The sequence below is a fragment of the Aptenodytes patagonicus genome, chromosome 10 (genome assembly GCF_965638725.1).
Source record: "Aptenodytes patagonicus chromosome 10, bAptPat1.pri.cur, whole genome shotgun sequence".
Taxonomy (NCBI): Eukaryota; Metazoa; Chordata; class Aves; order Sphenisciformes; family Spheniscidae; genus Aptenodytes; species Aptenodytes patagonicus.
The window spans coordinates 8,411,960-8,426,922 of NC_134958.1; the positions used below are offsets into that span (position 1 = coordinate 8,411,960).

The 14,963-nt window shown below is 40.0% G+C and overlaps 1 protein-coding gene across 7 annotated transcripts in view; it reads left to right on the forward strand.

Moving 5' to 3' along the window:
* Positions 1-14,963, forward strand: part of CHD2 (chromodomain helicase DNA binding protein 2) — a 91,591-nt gene that overhangs the window by 11,451 nt on the left and 65,177 nt on the right. For 5 of the 7 annotated variants that reach the window (XM_076347976.1, XM_076347973.1, XM_076347974.1 and 2 more), the window contains 4 exons: positions 911-1,002; positions 9,838-9,909; positions 10,503-10,592; positions 14,758-14,818. The gene's annotated coding sequence lies outside the window, so the exon portion shown is untranslated. Of the gene's footprint in view, positions 1-910; positions 1,003-6,783; positions 7,161-7,694; positions 8,127-9,837; positions 9,910-10,502; positions 10,593-14,757; positions 14,819-14,963 lie in introns of those variants that run through there. The other 2 variants (XM_076347972.1, XM_076347978.1) reach the window with 2 other exon arrangements.

The following is a 14,963-nucleotide window of genomic DNA, read 5'->3' on the forward strand; positions in this document are numbered from 1 at the left end:
TTGTAAGATTTCAGAAAAAAGGCACAGTTTCTTTTCACTGCATGTGGCAATTTGCTGAATAATGCATCATTTTGTCAACTATTACATAGCAATCAATAAAATGCCCTACAGTGCTACCTGCACACAAGAGACAAGAATGAAGTTCGTTATGGAAACAGGCCTGAAACTTGCTTGAAATAAAAATCCCAGTTCTATACTTGTGGTTTTGGAGGCCTGGGTTGTTTTTCTTTTCATTCTAGAATAGCTGTAATTCATCTTGTTCAATTTGAGTGAAATTCATCATGTTTGCAAGGCTAGTATGAAGCCCTTTGCCTCCAAACCTCCAAGGAGATTTACCAAGAAAGTATACTTCTTGTTATGCTCGTCATCTAAACTTTCCAAAGTCTCCAGAACTCAAATGGAGAGTTAGTAAAAAATAAAAATTAGAGCATAATTATAGTTGGGGTTTTTTTTTGTCCTTGATTTTGATGTGTAAACACATTTGTGCTAAGTCTGTTTTCCCTTTTCTGATCATATTCCTCAAACACTTAAGCAATCAAGCTTTACTGGTTCATGTTTGCAGCAAATAAATTTCAAGGATGGACAGCTGAATGCCTTTGGAAAATGAACTTTAAATCTGCACAAGGATGTAATCATGCTAGAATTTCAAATTACCTAAGTTTAAAACAAACCCCAAATTATTATTAATTTAATTGTCTAGATCTTCTAAAAATGTATTTTTTTCCCAGCTACATTTAAAATCCAAATATTCTGAAGATTTTGCTTAAAAGTTATAAAATATTCTCTTCTGACTCTTTACGTAACAATTGTGTGATATATTGGAAAATGGGAGAACAGTATCTTTATTTTGAAACATCAGATTGGGTATGGCTCTCTTAATCTTGTCAATGCTTTTTTTTTTTTCTTACAGACTCTTGACAAAACGATGACCATCTCCCAGCTCAGCTGGGAGTCATAGAGAACACTCCTATGACTCTGCAGACCATATTTACAGCCAGAATGGTAAGATAAAGAACGCTGTTTGCAGCTTCTACCTTTTAAAGGGATTTATAAACCCTACCAATATGTCTAATCCTTGCACGTTTCTAGTTCTGGAAGTTTCCAAGAAGCATACTTCATCGGTACAGAGAAGTTAAAGCATGTAAGTCAAGTCACAGAACCTGCCTTTGCATGCTGTAGCTATAGGTATTAAAGTTCCTGGGAAAGTGCACGTTAGTTTCTTACTTGCTTTCAAAGGTGATTTCAGTATATAAGCAAAGTTGCGTCATTCTTTTTCATGTAAGGAGACATGTAATACCTTGTTAGCACTTGTATAAATTCTAGTGTCTAAGTAGGTACAGGCAAAATGGTCAATCAGTATTTTTTTTCCTACCATGTCCCAGTCCTCTTATAAAAGTTTGCCAAGCCAAGCAAAATAGTTTGTTACCTAAAAGCTGACCTTAAAAAAACCAGATCATTTCATACAAGTAGCAGGGGTTAAAAAAATGGGTAAAGAAACAGATTTGTTGTTCCAAGCTCCAGTGGCTTACTTTAAGAAGCAATTAAATATATTATTAAACAATCACCCAAATTCTTTGTTTGAAACAGTCTAGAGTTTTAAACTGTCATAAGATTTCATCAAAATAAGGACTACTGTATCTTTCCCACTTTTCTTATACCTCTAAGACTGCCATTTAAGGCAATCGCTGTATGTTAAAAGTTGGCCAAATACAGCATGAGTATTGCTTGTATCAGTATATCTTGACTGAGATGGTTACTATTTCTTACAGTTAAGATGGCAACAAAGGATAATTTGAAGATGATCTGTAATAATAACACAGAACTTCAAGCTTCAGACCTCCTTAAGAAAAGTGGACTTGATTTCTCAAGAAAAATAAATGTATATTCCATAGTCAAGCTAACATAAAGCACAATAATTAATCCTCTCACTAGACAACAGTTACTGGTCTTTTATTTGCCTTATTGCATACAGGAACTCATGCAAAACTGAAATAGCGAGGTGAGTAGATTGTTCAGGAGCTTTTAGATCTAAAATTTGAGCTCAGGCCACAAGATCATGTGTACAGAAACAATACTGATTCTTTGATGCATTGTGACCAACAAGTTAAAAATTTGCTTAGGAAAGACAGTTAAATCCCACAAAAGATATTGGTTCCATTTCTCACTTCCATTACCTCTTCATACTTTTTATTGATAACTTATTTTTTCTTTGAAAACAGGAATAAAAAGAGCTGAATCTTGGTTAAAATTGCTTCGTTTTGAATAAACTGAAAAAGCACTGGAGTTTGGCTGAGCAGATTGAAAGATTTTTTCTTTACCATATGTTTATGACACTGATAAGAATTTGTTTCTAATTATTCATGGTAATAAATCTTTTTCTTGCGGCTCACAAGGTTCATCGTTCTAAACATGAGCACCATAAAAGTGCTAGCGAAACCACCATATTAACATAATCTTAGTTTTCAGTGTTAAATCCTAGAAACAAAAAGGGTGTATGTAAAAGCTCTCTCTATGTATGTAGATGTGTTTGCAATTATTCATTACAGGCTGGAACAAAAGTCTGGATTTGAATTCCAGTTCCAGACCCAGAGCAGAATGAATAGCACGAGCTGATTGCTAGAATTGGTTTTTATCCTTGCTGCTGTTGTTATTGCTTATCTTGTGACAGTAGCAAGAAGCTTTAGCTAGGATCAATATACCATAATCATCTTCACCAGTCACAGGGGGAAGTTGGTTCCATGCTTAGAAGAACTTAGTCTTTATTTACGTTTCTGTCAGTTGATGTTACTCTGTGTCACTGCTATGAAAAGCCCACAGATGACAGCGGCGCAGGCATAGCCGTACTCTTACAGCATCTTTGTGCACGCTGCTCCAAAATCCCAGGTTTTCAGAAGTGTGATAGAAGGTAATGTGTATCTGCCTGTACAATTACTGTGATTTTAATAGTGAATTTCTGAGGAAGGAAACAGAAGGAGAAAAAAGCAGATTGTTTGTTTTAGCAACATATTACAGGTCACCTACAAAAATAGAAAATAGAGCTATGCTTTATTCAGGACAAAGCGACAATTTCTGTGAACACCCGGTTTGGAGGAAGTTAAATGCCTACCACAAAACAGCTTGCTGTGTTCAAAGGGCATTTGATATCCTGTTTGCATATTCTCTATCGAACTAATCCAAACTATTATGTTTGGCTTAGGGCCTAGAAAATTGTTATTGATTTCTCCTGAAAAGTGATAGAGTTTTGGTTGAAGAAAAGTTCGGTGACATTGCACATCTCTCAATCTTGTTTAGACTCCTGTTTTCCACTTCAAAAGGCAGATACAATACTTATCCATTTTGTGAAATATTGGTGTCAGATCTCTGGCCTCTCCATTATATTTGCGTCTCCAAAGACCCGTATGCTACATTTGCACCTCATGTGTCAGAAAGAACAAGCTTCTTCACCAATCTTTTGGTATCCTCTGGTACAGAGGGCATGTTGGGGCAGGCAGGGAAGGGACACTGCCCTGTGAAATGACAGTGTGCTTTTGCACGTTGTCCCTAAGGGATAATAACAATCTTCATGGGAGCTGGGGGGAAGGAAAAAAAGTTGTAGAAGAAGTTGTAGTTTGGGTGAGTACCAGAAAGTGAGGTTGTGTGCCTCTATCTGGAATTCTAGCCACAAATGCAGTCTCAGAAAATAGTTCCCAAATTAGTAATGGAAACATTAAGTTGTCTCATTATTATCAGACATGTGGTTCATAAAACATGGCTGAAGTATTTGGTCTAATGATACACAAAGCAAGAAAACACGTCATCTAAAACAGAAGAAATAAACTGTATGGAGGAATTTGCAGTTGTGTAGAAATGCTGAATTCAGAAGGAAGAAACTGGTGTAACCGCAGAGGCAGTAGAAATGAGAATTTTGTGTTTATACAGAGCTGACCATGGGAGATAAAAATGTGAAAAAGGAGACTAGCACTGTTCTACTGTTTCATTGGAAAGAAGAATGTAAACAGATAAACTTACTGGTACGTGAACAGCAAAGTTGTCCGAGTGCCGTGGCTCTGGAGAGAGTGACTGTACTTATGTTCACATACATATATAACTCACTTGAAGCCAAGAAACAGAAGAGGTAATGGATACTTGCATAAGCTTTTTTGGAGCTGCTTTAGGCCTTGGTGGCCAGGAAGCAGAAAAGCAGCACTGAATATATTTAATGAGGATATTGGACTTCCAGTAATTTTTTGTTTACATGTAGCAGCAATACAGTAAGTGACTTTTAAAAACATTTCTGTCTGTAAATGTACACTTTTTTTAAACAGGAATAGTCTATTATACTAGACAGTCTGGTATAGTCAGAGAAAATCAGGTAACAGTTTGAGCATACAGGTTAGGTCTTGTTCAGTTACAATCTTAAACTCTTCCGGCTGGAATCACACTACTCTTACAAAGTGCAATTATGTCTCAAATGCCTGATCTCTTTTCTCCCTTTCATGTGGTTATTGCAAGTGATCACACTTTATATATTTTTCTAGAAATGTACTTGTATTCTGGGAAGAAACAATAGAAATGCTGGAAATCGTACACTGAACTTCTCATCTTGGTCCTTGCTGTGAAGTCATACCTTGCAGCGTCGGCTAAAAATGCCGACATAAGTAGAAGTGCTTTGACTGTGCCCTACTTTTATCTAGTTCCTGCCTTATCCTTGGTTGCCTTTCCCCTTTCTTTACTGTTGGTAGTTTTCCAAGGAGGACAGCATCTGGGTTCTGTCCATGCAAACAGCTTTACATACAGTTACGCGTGAGTAGTTCCACTGAGAGCAAGAGGATTAGCCTTTGCAAGAATCTGAATGGGAATGAAGTTGCAGAACAGGCTTCCTGCTCTCCATAGTCTCCGTAGACTAGAACTTCAATTCTTCTTGTGTGTGTGGGGCGGGGGGGGAGGAAAGGCCTTTTGCCCTCTTGCAGTGAGACGCAGTATCTGCTGTTTTGTTCCACCACTGATTCCTTGGCTGGAGGCTCCCATGCTGTGGTACCTTTATGCAGGCCACCACCACCCCTTCTTTGAAGACTGTAACCACCTTAGCACCACTGTCTACAAGCCAGTAGATTTGTGTGTTCCTCCCCTGCTATCCTATACAGGGAGGTTGGCTTTTCTCTGTATTTTTAAAGGAAATGCATCTCTTGGCTCAAAATAATTTCTCCTCAGGGACATTAGCGAGCGATTTTTTTCAGCTGACCAGGTACTTCTGACTTTTCCGGGACCCAGCTCGGCAGATCGCTGCTAAAGTCCAACTGCATGATTTCAAGTACCAGACTAGCTCCTGAGACCTTCCATAATCATTTTAAGCATTGTTGGTTTAACTGCTGCCATAACTACCCACATTATTGGTATAAAAAAGGAAGAATGGGACACCTTTCTCTCTGCTTTTAATGGAGTAAGCTGTGCAAATAAGAGGAGAAAGGCATGCATATCATTCAAAGTGACTGCTGAAGTATGTCAATATTAATTATGCCGTTCTGTCAGGTTTGCTGGGTGTGCCTCTTCCAGACAAGTATCATAACCGACTGGCTGGGGACAGGCATTTATGATGGTGACCAAGAACGTGGGGCATGCCCCTCTGTTGTGCTGATATCTGAAGTGGTTTCCATGGCAGTAGTCAAAATAGGAGACGGTGTCCTGGTGAGGTTGGCATATGAGACAGTTTCTATGGTGTTGGCTAAAAAAAGCAGATACCTAGTTTTATTTGTGTGTCTGTGGTGTTTTTGAGAGGTTCTAATGAGAACTGGGATTGATGTGGCAGACAGGCAGGTGACATGGTCACTCTGGCTCTTTCCACTGGAGGGGCTTAGGAGCAGGTTGAGGGTGTACAATGCAGAGGAAGCCCAGGGCAGTTGGCTGTACTCGGGTCAAGAAAACAAAGGTTTTTGTGGCACCACTTTCTGTGGTGAGGTGGGGCCGGTGTCCAGGCCTGGCTGGTGGGTAGGCTGTGCCAGGGCCCAGGTCGGGCTGCTGCATTATCAAGGGCTAATGGGAACAGAGGTGCTTTTTGTAGTAATGGCAGCATAGGGTGCGATGGCAAACTGGGCCGTTAGGTGAGGGGTTCTTACAAGTCAAGTTAGGGGGTTGAACCTCATTGTAGATCGGTGCAGGCTGGCGAGGGACGCCTGGGGCAGGCCGAGGTATGAAGAGATTTCTGAAGCGTGGGCTAGAAGAGAAGGCGGTGCTCAGACCAAGCGGGGTCACGGCTGAGATGAGGCGGGGTGGAGCTAGGATCGCCCCGGCCAGGTGGGGCTGGGGAGGGGGTGGCAGCAGGGCCCAGGGCCGCCGGCGGGGCGGGCGCTCCCGCCGCCCTCCTCCCGCTGAGGGGAGGCTTGTGCGGACGGAGCGCGAGCCCGCGGCAGGCGGGGCGGGGGCGCGAGGAGGCGGGCAGGAGCCAATGGGGAGCGGCCGGCGCCGGTCGCCAATAGTCAGCGGCGGGCGCTGAGGCGGGGGAGCGGCGGGGAGCGCGGCCAATGGGAGGCCGCGGCCGCCGTGCGCGCGGGCCCGGGGTGGGGAGGTCGAAGGAGGGCGCGGCGCGGCCAATGGAAGCGGTGCGCGCGCTCGGGCCTGGCGGGGAGGGCGCGGCGCGGCCAATGGGGAGCGGCGCCCGGCGCGCGCGCAGCCGAGGGCGGGGGGAGGGGGGGGGGGCCGCTGCGCGCCGTGGGTAGGGGGCAGGGGCGCGGGCCCGCCCCTTCCTCGCCGCAGTGAGTAGTGAGCGGGCGGCCATGTTGTGCGGGGGGGAGGGGAGGAAGGAGTTGAGAGGAGACGGGAGAGAGTCTCTCACACACACGGCACAAGATGGCCGGGGAAGCAGCCGCAGCTGCAGCCGGGCTCCCGGGCGCTTTCCCCGCCGCTCGGAGCGGGGAGGCCCGGCGAGCACCTCCGGGTGCCGCTCTCGGTGGCCGAGTCGGGCCCGGCACTCTGGGGGTTCCGGGGAGACGGAGGGCGGCGAGCCGGGCTGCCGTGCGGGGCTGCCGACGGGCGGAGGGCAATGGCGCCGGGCTCCGGAGCTCTGCCCGCGCCTCTCCGTCGCCGGGCGGGCGCGGGGCCGTCCTTCGCCGCGGGCAGGGCGAGGAGGGGAGCAGCGCCCCGTTCTCAGGGCCCCCGTTGCCTGCCAACGGGCTGCTCTTTGCCGGGTAAGTGCCTGAGTCTCCTCGCTTCTCATTGTCCTTTGTCCTTGGGAGGAAAAACAAAATGTCCTTGGAGCCGGGAGGGGGAGGGGGTGCCTGCCTCTCCCTGCCCCCCCTCGCCGCTCCCTGAGGGGAGCCTTGGGGACCCCCGTTCGTCTCCGTGGCCCCTTTTGGGTGAGGGGGGAGCCGCGCGGTTTGGGGAGGGAGCGGCGGGAGAAGGGGTGCCGCAGAGGGAGCCCGGCTCGGCGACCGCCCCGGTGACACTCGTCGGCTCCCGGGCTGCAGAGCGCTCCCCCTCCCCCTCGCTCATGCACCACCGAGGGGGCTCCGCACACCCCGTCCCCCAATGCAGCACGGAGGATGGGGGCAGCTGCAGACGGGTTCCCCAATGCAGCAGTGAGGAGAGGGGGGGCTGCAGACCTGTTCCCCTCCAGTGCAGCATGGAAGGGGGGCATCTGCAAACCAGCTTATAACTCCAATGCAGCAGTAAGGGGAGGGGGGGGAGAGGTGAAGACTCTACTACATCATCAGTTAAATGTTTCGCCCCGAGCCCGTATCTGTTTAAAGAGCATTTGTTGCCCATTGCTGCTCAGATGGGGATATGTTTTCGTAGTTTGTAAGAACAAAGACGCCATGTCCTTTTCTCTTAAAAATAAAACTTGGTGGTTTTTTTGTGGGGTGTTGGCTTTTAACTCTTTCTAAACCAGTAAGAAAAAAACAGGCTGCGGATGAGACAGCTTAGTACTTTACTGAAACAATAGATAGAAATTTACTTCACTTGAAAAACAGCAGTTCAGGTCTAGAACTTTAAAGAAAACTCTTAAGAATTACAGGCAATATGATTTTGCAATTAAAACGGCAATACAAAAACTTACAAGCTTAAAAAAAACAAAGGTCGGTCATGCCAAGTCTACAGTTTAAAGTTGGCAAAATACTACAGTTGTGATTTAGACGACACTACGAGAAGAAAAGGTAGTTACTTAAATATGAATTACATGATAAGGAAACAAGTGGGTTTGTGTGTGACGTTAAAAGCTTTTAAAAAGCGTTTATTGGGTGTCAGTTTTGGCTTTAGTATTCAGTTTATGCATTTTTCAGGGAGCTTGCAGTCATTTCTGTTTACGTAGCATTTTTATCGTTGTTTCGATGGTTAATAATTTAGAAGTTGTACAACACCTATTGCAAGACTTTCTAAAAATGCAAGTCTAAATGGAATGCCTGATGTTTGTTTTGCGTAGGCTCGCATTCAGCAATTACCAATTTAAGGGTAAAATTGTAATTCCAAATGTATAAAAAGTCACTGTAGTAGAGCAAAAAGTAAATATTAAGAACTTTAGTTTTAATTGGAGATTGTGTATAGCCATATTTGTTGGATTTATCTGGTGTGCACTTGTACAGGATTATAAAACTCCGTGCAGGTTTTAAATATTGCAGTTGGAGGTAAATCTACATTTTTTCGGTACTTCCTCTGCAAATACGAATCCGTCATTACAACAATGAAAGTTGGCTTTTTTTGAAAATATAAATACAAGTTTCAGTAACCATTGGACTGCTATCACCTTTATGCAAAGTGTTTGGAATCTTTATTTTAGATTTGGATTATGGTGGTTTTATAACCCCAGCAACAGTTCTGCAGTGTAGAACAGGTTCTGACATACACACTTTGCTGAAAAGAAAGTTCTAGCTTTAGGTGGGTGTCTGCTGTATTTTTCTTTTTTTTAATATGTTAGGGGATAATTTTTTAAATAGCTTTGACCTTGTTTCTTTCAGCGACTGAAAATAAAATAGCAGCTAAGTGTCTCTGAAAATAAATTGCTCTTAATTCTTAACGTATTTTATTTAATGCTTCTGCATTTTTGTATATATAAGGTGTAGGGTTTTTAATTTATATTTAGATATCTTTTAATGTAACATTAAAATGTTTTTTTAAATTACCCACGTATTTACAGAATTATTCCAGACTTGTTCTAGAGTATGAAATAGTGGTGATAAATATAAATGCTGCAAAATAAAATATTAAGCCTTTTCACAAAAGGCGAGAAAAGTTGGCTAGAGGTAGTGCAAATATGGTGTTCCTTGTGTTAAAGAGCATAGTTTGGGATCTGATTAAAGGTTAAAGAAGCTGAAGGTTTTAAAACTGTGTTCTGAAGGGCAAAAAAGATATCTCTTTTGGGGAGATCAAGTAACTTCTGACTTAAAATTCAGAGAAGCTGATGGCAGAAGCCATTTTAAAACTACTTTGCTATTACTAGAGGTTTTATTTAATTTTGCATAGCTTTCTTCTAAAGACTTTAATGTGGAAAAAAAAAGTACAAGGACTGAGAGGTATTTTGTGATAAATTACTCTTAAGAAAAAATCTTAAATTGACTAGACATTTGATCTTTAAGTCATTCAAAATTAAAGTAATGGGAGACAGAAGAGCAGGTTGCAGTTATTCATGCAAAAATATAGATGATGCATGTTGTATGTCAGTCAGTCTTCATCTCCAGTGTTTTTCTTCAGCCAAGTATGTACAGCCACCCATACTTTTATTTTTAGAGTTGAGTTCCAAAGGTACAGTTACTGCTATCATAAGTTTTTCCTAACTTAATAATTACCTAAACATCAATAAAATTCAAGCATCTGACTTGTTCTGCTTTTCTAAAGCAAAATGCTAAAAATTTCCATACTTTCTTTTTTTAGGTAGAATTCCATGAACAATACCTTGTTTCCTGACTGGCTTCCAGAAGAATCGTTCATACCTTATTTTCTTAGGTAAGAGTGGTTATAACTTGTGGTAGTATGTTCATTTCCTTGTTTTTTTTTTTTTTTGATCTGGGGATTTGCCTTTTTGCTACTGTGCAGATGAGGGAAAAAAGTACGTAATTTTTAAATTGGAGGGGACACGTTTTCTAAATTATCTGGACTTCTTAAAAGCCTTTTTTTGCAGATATGGGTAGACTTTCTTAAAATAATGTGGTGTTTATGCTGCTACTTCTGTATAAATTTTAGTTTACTAAAGCTAAGTGGATTGTTATTTTTTTAATATATGTATACACATACATATGCATTGTATTTGGTGGGAAATGACAGTATTTTCATGTAAACCTAGAAGTTCTGTATGTCCCATTTCACCAGTGAAAATGTGTATTGAACTTTAAAAATGTTTGGTTTTTGTAGTTAATGAGTTTGTAGCATTAATGCTTGGAGATATTGTAGAATTTTTATATGACAGTAATAACCCTAGATTTCAGGTATTCATACTTATATATTCATGTTTATATCAGTCAAGAACATTAGAACTGTAGGTAAAATCTGTATGTACCTTTGTTTTCAGACAAACGTGGTTTTATTTTTTTTCTTTAAAGGCTGTTACTGGATATTGTTCTTACTTCCAAAGATTCAGATGGCTCGTTGGGTAAAAGACCTTGAGCAAAATTCTGTACTGTGCATACCAGGTATGTTATACTGTGTTGTGGTGGTGGTTGTTGTTGTTTTGTTTTTTTTTTTTTTAAATTATCCTGGAAGTAATTTTTTTTTTAGCAAAATAAACATTGAACATTTAAGCTACAATATTTTACCTTGTTGAATTTTCTTTCAAGTTTTAGTACATTTGAAAACTGTTAGTATGTACTAAATACAGTAATGTTAATGTCTCCTTACACATCTTCTAAGATTTTTATGGTCACTCATAAATAAGACTTTTTTTAAGAATCTGAAATGACCATGTCAACATATTGTAAAATAAAGCTGTGTTTATGAGGATTGCCATCTCTACTAAGGACTTTCAATCTAATCAAACTTTAGAAATGTCTTTCCTTCAGTTCAAGGTATTGGTTCATTAGCAAGTGACACTCATAAGCTTTTCCTTTCCAATAAATTGTGTTTATACAATAAACTTAGAGTAAAATTTGCGCTGAAAAGAGAATTTCTAAAAGTCTAAACCTGCACCCAGTCGTTAAGAAGTATCTTGCTGTCCTTCTTGCAGTATAAACAAATCAGCTTTCTAATGTTTGATGGGGTTTTTTTTTACACTTTAAGATTCTGCATTTAGAGGCAGAGTAACATGTTACATTTGAGTCATGCTTTCACCGCTGTGTAATTAAAAGTTGGGGATCTTGTTTGCCTGTCTTAACTGGTTCTTTTTCACAGCTTACCATGCTAATGTACTTCAGTACATATTCAGGACCTCAAAGCGTAAGGTGTCTTCATGAAGACGTGTATCAGGATTCTCAAAAATACTCTTGATAATTTGCTTTTAAAAATTACATAATTTATCACGATAACTTAAGAATACAGATCTTATGAACCCCTACCTGAGTGCAGCTGTTCTCCTTGGCTTGGATGAAGGCTTCAGCCTGTTCATACAAGAGAAGTCATATACCAATTTTGCATAAGCTTTTTAAAAATGTCTCTTTAGGTTGTAATAAACCTTTATCTGCAGTAAGTCACTGCTAATATGCAAGACAGAATTCAAATAATATTTACAGATAATAGACATGTACCACACACCGTGGATGTCCTGCAACAAAACACAGCTAACAAACAAGGCTGGTATGTTCTAGAACTTCATTGTGTAACTGTCTGATGTGAGGCTTGAGAATTAGAAGTTTGTGTTAGAAATTATCCGGTACCTTGAGAAGAACAGCAGAACATATTTGAAATCCCACGTGAATTTTCAATCACCAGATATTGCACAGTTTATTACGATAAAGGCAAGACTAGCCTGATTCATATAAAAGTCTGATAGTAATGATGGGACTGGACTTCTCAAACTCAAGACTTGTATTCCTAATGTTAAATCCCTAAATGTCTAAAGCTGCAACTTTTAATTGACCTGCTCTTAAAAAAAAAAAAAAATACAGTGCTCAAGAGCAGAGTCATCTTGACTGACCTGATCATTTTATGATGAATACGAAATTAAGCACTTTGATCTTAATGGTCTTACATATTTCCTATATGGTCATTATGCTGTTTGTGTTGAACAGATATTATAATAAAAACAGTTTTAAATGTCCCTTGTTACTTTTGTGAGCCCTTTGGAGCTACCTTTTCTTGTAAGAACAACATGTTTTCATCAAGTAAATGGCAGCTTGATCTTTAGGTTAGGTAGACCTCAGTAGGCTAGATGCACACTACTGGGGACTTGAGGAAAGTTTTAAGTTCGTGACCACCCTACAGCGTACTAATGAGGATTGGCAAGGTCAGAAGAATGCTCTCTGGCTGAGTCTTAACTCTTTTGGTAGAGGAAGCTGTTCCTCCGTGGTGATAACAAAGCCATGTTAAGTATTCTCATACAATACATTTTGTAGCATTGACAGCTTATAAGGAAAAACGTTGTTGTGATATATATCATCTTTGCCGAAATGCTTTAATTTATCCTGAGAAAGAATCTGATGTCAGGTAAATAGCTTTAGAGTGTCTGACCTCACCTCATGCTGTAAAAGGAGATACGCTTTCCTGATTCTTAGAGCTAGCAGTGCCAGTCTTTTGGTGGAGTCATGGACCTATGATGCAAGGCATGTTTTATGTGGCGTAGGCCGTACTGTACTTATGACATCTCATTCTATAATTTAAAAATAAATACAAGCCACAACTATAAGACTACCTAAAAAAAAAAAGTAAATCCATGTTTATTTTTAAATAGGGGGTGGATTTTTTAATCACATAGGGGCTACAGCAATTACTGCAAGTAGTCTGATTAAAAGATTTTTAGTTTGACATTTATGAAATAAATTGAATGTTAAATAGGAAATACAGGTGTTAATCTGAAAGGCAAATTTTTTTCAGCGGAAACTTGTATTTGCTAGCTCTAGTTTGTGATACATTCTATAGTTCAGGCGTGAATGTGTTTTGGATATTAAAATTCAAAAACTCAGAATACGGTAGTATATTTTATAATGGTGGAAAAATGATCACTCGTGTGATCATATGAATGAAATGTAATGCGTTGTTAACATCTTGGTGCTGTTTTTACAAAACTCATTGTTTGGTTAACTTGTTCACTTCAGAGTAGAGAAGTCTTACTACTACTAAGTGATACCACCTTGACAAATACTAGATTCCTTTTGCAAAATTTTGCTGAGGTCAGAAGAATGCGCTCTGGTCAAGTCTTAGTAACTCTTTCAGTAGAGGAAGCTGTTCCTCTGCGGTGATACGAAGTCATGTTAAGTATCCTCATTAAAGTTTCGGTGGAATTACCATAACTGGATGCTAACTCTAGAATTAAAACAGGAACCAACTTGAATGCAGATGATGTATGTTTAACTGTCCTGTAAATTATTAAAAATGGCTGAGTTGTGAGCTGAAAATCTTTCAATCATTAACTTTACCTAGTCTTTGTATATTAAATCATCATTTCTAAGTGGCTTTTTTTTGAGTGAAATGGTACATATAGGACAGAAGGAGATTTAAAGAGCATAAGTAAACCTCTTTACCTAGTTTGTGTCTTCACTTTGCATGACTGATAGATGCCTCTTGGATGATCAAAGTTCAGCAACCATGTTGTGCTGCTTCTACAAGTGCCCGTCCACCATTTTAGAAGTACTTCAGTTTTGTGCTTCCATTTAATAGCAGCTGTTGAATTATATTATAAACGCATGTTTTAAACCTCTCTATTTCATGTTCATTTGGATATTCTGCGTGTTTAAGCCAGTTTACTACTAGAATTTTTTCATTTCCCCTTTCTAAAGGGATCTTTTTCCATATTAATCATTTCAAGTAAGTTACATCAACAAATTACAATTCTGTTCGTCACAGCTTGCTTTCTGCACATCTGAGTAGCTATCAGTTTGAAGAGGAGAATTTAGAAGATTGTAGAAAACTATGCATAGTATGACATAACTGAATAGGTTCATTAATTTTTATGTATTTGAGGCTATATTCCAATATAAGTAGATTCTGAGAGATCACGAGAGAAGCAGTTTGCTTGTACATGTTAGGTGGGTAACTTGTATGGCTCATGATAGTAGATGACTTCATGCAGTTGAAATTTACAGGGGAAAAAAAGGATTCATGAGTTCTAGAGTTTTAGGTCTTATTTTAATCTTGCTACCTCTGCTTAAGGTGATTTTGATTAAATGTTTATTGATGTGGATTGCCAGTAAGCATTTTCAAAGTTGAGTTTCCAAATTTGGGCCTTGCCCATATAGGGATAACTTGTTCCATATTAGTGTGTTAAATAGTCCACTGCATCTAGCTGATACCACCTCTTAGTAAAATGAGTATTTTAATTATTTTTATGTGAAGGGCAGATGAGTTAGTTTCAGCATACTTCCACTTGATGCCTGATTGATCTTTTTCAAAAAAGATTTTTTTGTTGTTGTTGTTGCTTTGTTTCTCGAGGGATTTGTGTACAGGACTAGGTCTGAATTTCTTGGGTGGTTTGCACGGGTTCTCTGATAACAGGTTGCCTAGTGATAATTCAAATTTTTTATAAAAATGTCTTTTGTACCGTATGCTGTGATCTGCTGGGAATGTGGTTTTTTTTTTTTTCCTTCATTTGAGGATAGCGCTTTTGTAATAGTCTTAGGCTAGTGCTCTGGTCTTCTAGACCCTTAAGGTTTTTTTTCATTTTTTAATTTTCTTTTAATTCAAGTGTTTAATATATCATTTTCCCTACAGATGTGTTGAGGAATTGATTTACTCACTGTAAGCAAAATAGCTGCTCTTGGTTGAAGCACTGGTAAGTTGTTATTCCTAATAACATTTACTTTTTAGCTTTAAAAAACCCCCAACAAACACACATGGCTATAATGTTTAACTTGCTGAAGTTTTTGGCTGAGTACATCTTGAAGTTCCTTAAAGTGTGTCTGTGTGTGCATGTGTGT